Source organism: Mercenaria mercenaria, chromosome 12, assembly GCF_021730395.1.
Source record: "Mercenaria mercenaria strain notata chromosome 12, MADL_Memer_1, whole genome shotgun sequence".
Classification (NCBI taxonomy): Eukaryota; Metazoa; Mollusca; class Bivalvia; order Venerida; family Veneridae; genus Mercenaria; species Mercenaria mercenaria.
In genome coordinates this window covers 60,222,615-60,228,659 of record NC_069372.1, presented here as the reverse complement: position 1 = coordinate 60,228,659, position 6,045 = coordinate 60,222,615, and the positions used below count along the sequence as shown (strand labels likewise).

Genomic DNA, 6,045 nt, shown 5'->3' with positions numbered 1-6,045 from the left:
TTTGCAAGTGCTGAAGGAAATTCAAAGGAACATGTCACGTGTGGCAATAAGACTCTACTTTGATTATCTACCTTTTGGCGCTTTTCAAAAGTTTGCAATAAGTTTGCAATTATTGAAGAAATCAAGTGATAGATGACTACATCGTGCAAGAACCTTATTATTTGTATTGTCATCTTCCCATTTGTCGACAACCCCATACATTATCATCTGCAACTAACTTGCCTATTTCTGAATGGTATTGTTTTATTTGTTGATAGATATAAATCATTGATTATTCTTCAAATCAGCAGAGGGCAATATGGAAGGGTGCGTAGAGCTGATGTGTTGCATTTATATAGCACTTTATCATGTACATTGTCAGTCTGCCGAATCCGTTGTTTTTATGATAAAAACGATGATAAAAACGAGTAAAACTATGGTTTCAGGACACTAAATTTTGAGGCAAAAAATGGCCCAAAATGCACATCTTGTGCGATCTGTACCGTATTATCTGCAAATGTCAGACTTACAACATATGTATATTTTTAAAACGTATGTCTCACAACCGTTTTATTTTTACATTTGAGCTGAATCTGGATAGTTGGATGATCGTTTTAATTTTATCTCACTTCCGTTACCTCAGGTAAGATTTTAGACCCGACCGTTTACACGGAGATAGGAAAACCGATTCAAGCATTAATTTATTTTACACAATAATTACTCGTACCCAGGAATCCCTAGTATTATAAACTATATCAAAAATAACCAGTGGAATAGAAATACCTTTAATATACATCTACCAACTTTATACAAAAAAAAAACAACAAAACGTATCCGGTCACAATACGAAACCATGCCTCTGCCACTTAACGGGAGCGGAATCGAAAACGAAACTAGTTGTTTGGAAAGACAGAATAAATGGTATGTTTTAATATATGCTTTCTATATTATACATTTTTTGTAGAATATTAAACGTTCATGCAAATATTAAGACGTTTATGCAGACATTAACTAAAGATATTTAAAAGATGGGTTTATTAGCAATTTATAGCTGTAAAGTAACGTTATTGTATAAAGGAGACAACTTTGTGTAGGTATGATGTTCATTGTGAAATTCTTAATTAACATTTTAATGGATATCTAGCAATTGAATATGAAACAGCAATAGCGTTAATTTTTTTCTTAAGTATTCGATTGTCACCTTTATAATCATAAGGTACTAGTATATAAGGGTTAGGTTGCCTACCTTTATCATGTATAGCATTAATCTATATGTTCTATGACAAATCAACTCGTTCAATGTTATCTGACAAACACTGCTATCAAAAGGTCGTCGCTATGATTTATTTCATGAAGTCACTGTGAGTTGTATTGGTTTTGATTAAGCTTAGAAAGACGTTTAATTCTGTTGATTGCATCACAATTTTATGTATCACTGCTCTATTTTCATTGGGGCAGAGCAATAAATTTAGTCTCCAGAATTTATAGGTAGGGTACAACGTTTATTTTGTAGGACATCTTGCATGACAGTGGTCGGAAACTACAATCTTTTGTGATTTAATTAATTAATGAATAGAAATCATTACGGATTGTATTAACAAGTTTATGTCAATAAACATTTATTCCCCATGGAAAAAAACTATAGATTATAGCCAGGGAGCCAGAAGTGCGAAAGTGCCTAGAAACAGGATTTACCTGTCCGGTCATGCTATAGTCTATTTCTATACATACATGTATTATGAAAGTACAATGTCTCGCGGATCAGAAAAATCGGGCATGCAAAACAAAAGCTCTTGCGAAATTTGAGAATATCAAGGGAAGATAACTCTGTATATTGGCAGTTTTTAAGATTCAAAACGCTTTTTTACTAACAAAACATGACACCACGTTTCTAAAATCAGTTCAAGTATGTATATTTCAACTTTGCTTTTACGCATTGAAAAATATGCAAAATGTACTCATTTTATTACGTTTTATTATAAAGATATTCGACCAAAATAAAGGAGATATTTACTTTTTATCACGTATACAATAAAATCTATATTCTTGACAATTCAAATATGGTTGAGGGGTATTTAAAAGATTTTAAATAGAAAAGAGGGTATGAAAATGATGTATTTTACAACCGATAATTAAAATAAACAACCTGTTATTTACGATTTGATAAATAAGAGCAACACTAATAAAAAGTGATGAAACCTTTACTTGCAAACTATTTATTTGAAAAGAAATTTATTTTAATACTCTTTTGTGCAATCAAGTTCAGGGTTGGCTACAAAAAGCGCAAATCAGGGGTATTTTATACCCCACCAACTTTATATAATGCAAAAAAATGTATAATAAAAATAATCGACCATCAATCAAGGAAATATATTCTTTTTATCACGTATACAATATAATCTGTACTTTTGACAACTTTAAGATGGATTCAGGGTATTTAAGAGATTTTAAATTAAAAAAATAAGATCGAAAACAGTAAGTATTTGGTAGCCGATAATAAGAATTAACAACCTGAGCATTATGATTTGATAAATTGCAAGCAATTTTACCGAAAAGTACTGAAACCTTTACATTCAAACTTTAATTTTTTACTATCTCATTTGAATACTTTCATGTGCAAGTTTGCAAAAACCCCAAAACGGATGTAATTGAATTACCCACCGGCCTTGAATAAGGCAAGTGATTATGAAACAGGCCCTATTAAAAAGTCATGTTATGCATATTCTGACATTTTCATTCTGTCAAATTGTACATGTACCTACTATTTCATATCTCCTCTATTAAATTATGCCATTTATTGCAGGTCTTTCACACGAAAATTCACCAATATTCACCATCAAACAGAGGAACTATTTTCCGCGTAACCACTTCCTTATTTGGTCAACCAAGGGCAAATAACTATGATCCTGTGCCTATTTAGACCTATTTTTCTCTTTAAACTAAAAAATATTTTACCAGTACAATCTTAGATGTATAACAAATTGAATCTGAAAGTTTCACCTTTGTTGAACTATGCACTAAAAGAACATCGGACATTATGCTAGGGATTTTGCCCAAATTTCAATGCCATTTCACGACTTCAATATCTGATAATTTTAGATTATGGCTTTAAATACTCATAAATAAGTTATATACCTCTCAAACTGTCACAAAAAAAAAATTTATTTCTACTTTTTATTTCATATTCGTTGTCTTGAAATTTGAACAGTTTGTGACTGAGGGTCATATTTTATGAAAAATGTAGAATGTGTATTTTTAGTGAAATAAGCAATGCATTTAAGGTATGCCTATTATAAAGTGTTTTAAAACAATGAATAAACTTTTACCATGCAGATTATCAGTTTTATTAACATTTTAATAAATGACTGAAAAGCAAAAAATAAAAGTGGAACGAAATTTTTGTGACACAACTGTACTTCAATTCTTTCCACCTGAGTCATCGATTACTATACTGTATTGACACATGCAGTACACATGTACAATAGTGACCGGGTATTATAGTGAGGATTATATATTGAATACATGCAGCGGTGTAGCTGGCCTCATAATGTTTTACATACACTTGAGTAGCTGGCCTTTTTCAGTTGTAGCGGAGGGGTATATGGGACTGCCTAGGCCACTGTGGGTTCAGGGGTGCCTGGGTTTTAGCATTTTATGACATGTTTGCACACGTTCTAGATGCATCGTTTGCTCTTTTCAAGGTCCCTTTATATTGCATTTTTGGTGTGAAGTTTGGTTCTTCAGTTTCCGAAATTATCTGTAGGCACAGTCCTGCTGTGCTTAAATAATAGAGGCTACGCCACAGAGTCATTTAGCCTATATTTTTAATGCATAGCAAACATTTAAATGTGCGTTTTCTGTTACACAAATGCACAAAAAGGGAATAAAACAACATAATAATACAATGTAATAATAAACTTCCGACTGGTCCAATATATCAATGGAACAGAACTTCACTAGCTAGTATCAACATCTATGTAGATATTCTTGGGGCTTCAGTGTTAGTTCTTTGAAGGTCGTTACTAGTATTTCGGACGGCTTCGGAATAAGTTTCAGATGAGTAGGTGAATTAGTGTTGATTATGGGGGTGTCAGTGTTAGTTCCGTGGGCGTCAGTGTTAGTTCTGAAGGCACCAGGGTCAGTTCAGGAGTTTTATGTCTGGTGTAGTTCTGTTAGAGTTGAGGATATTGGATACAGTGGTTCTCTGGTTTGAATTAAAGCAAAAGTTGTTCTTAAACTGCATTCTAGGTGTGCCTTTATTGTGTCTTACAAAGGGTAAAAAGGCATTTGCATCACAGTGGCACTATTCCAATAGAAGTTCGTCTATACCTCTTTGTAATGTTTAGGTTGAAGATACATACATCTAGTTGTATATGTCTGAGCAACTTGCTTGGTCCGTGACTTGCGACAGACGCAGTTGTCTCAATCCTGATGACCCTCAATCGACGGACTTAGATTGTCAAAAGGCAACAGACCTGGTGGAAAAAGTCATAAGATATACTTATCAGGATCAGTCTGCTTTCAAGCTTGACTTTCTATGGCCATTATTTATTTATAATAGTGTTTTCTATGTTTGAAATATTTACAAAAAACGAATAAATCTGTAGATATGTAAGGTTTATGAAACACATGCAAGAAGTGTCAAAATATTTTATGCAAAATTCATTTGCTGACACCCTGTATGTAGTATTTTTCAATTTTTAACACTTTCCCCCCTGTGACCAAGTACCATTTTTGCAGCATACATATACAATAATTATTTACAAAGGCATGTGAAATATTTTGTTGCGTCACTGGGGGAAAGATATTTAAAATGTAAAAATGATTAATGTTCATATTTCAATAGAAATGAGAATGAGAAATGTCTACAAAGTCATATTTTTGTTAACAAACTTGTAAAACTTAGTAGATTATATCAAGAAATGGTCTTAAACTACCTTTATTATGCTATTTAAGAAGTCTAGCCCTTGGTCAGTTTTTACTTAATTGGATAGGCAATCTGAATAGGAAAATATTCGAGGTCCTTTGACAGCTTTCAATGTTACACATGGTATCGGTCAAATCTGAGCGAAAAAAAATCACGTACTTTTCAGATGAAAAAAAAAACCCGCAAAACTCTATAACTTTTTTGTTTGATGAGATTTTCACCCAAAATTAAAAGCAGCATGTTTCCTTATTATATGTCTATCGAAATTATAAGCCACTTCAAGTTTGATTACAATATCACTGTTCAAATTTTAGGAATATTATTCATATTACAAAAAGCACGTCGAAACGCGTCGTCTACTCCTACGAAAAACAAAAAAACAAAAATGTGAACTAAGAAAAATCCTGTAGCTGTCAAATGTGCCCTTTTTAAGCAGCCCAGCCCAATACCTTTTGTACATAAATGTGTCATATACTTTTCAGTTGTCATTCATATATGGCTACCCTAGGTAAAAATGAGCCAAGCAGCTCTGAAAAGTCCAATCAATATGTGAGCTTACTAAAAAGCTTATGAGTCTTAATGGAATGAATATTTCACTCAAATCTTACAGTTTATAGGCACTCAGTGCACTCTGTACATGAAACTTGCACACCATGACCATTTACACTGAACAAAATCTTAAATTGTATATCACAGCCGAGCTTTCTGGCAAAAACAGCCCATATCAATATAAAGAATGATTTTAATGTACATCACTGCATGCTGAATGTTCCAAACTGGCAAAATCCCTGCAAACACCTTAGTCAATATCAACCTGAGAAACTACAACTGGTTCTCCTAATTTTTCCGGTGACTAATATCAATTGAATTGACCCTTCGTGTGATCGAACCAGGATCTTCTGTGTGATTGGAAGGCCTGCGGCCGAACAACATCTGAAATGTGAGTCAATCTAGTCATAATATCTCAGATTAAATACCTATTCAGTTTAATTAATTGCAAGTATGTGCAAAATATATTTCAAAACAATCTGACTGCAAAGAAAGTGTGAAATGTAAAAAAGTGCCTCTCAAAGGAACTTTTCTATGAACATTTACATCACAATCTCATTTCCACATACTGAAACTGTCAAAATAAAATA

At 32.9% G+C, this 6,045-nt stretch overlaps 1 protein-coding gene across 1 annotated transcript in view; it reads left to right on the top strand.

The window, feature by feature from the left end:
* The first annotated feature begins 639 nt into the window (after nucleotides 1-639).
* LOC123535092 (E3 ubiquitin-protein ligase TRIM71-like) overlaps nucleotides 640-6,045 on the top strand; it is a 29,161-nt gene continuing 23,755 nt past the window's right edge. The window contains exon 1 of the mRNA XM_045317637.2: nucleotides 640-900. The gene's annotated coding sequence lies outside the window, so the exon portion shown is untranslated. The remainder of the gene's footprint in view (nucleotides 901-6,045) is intronic.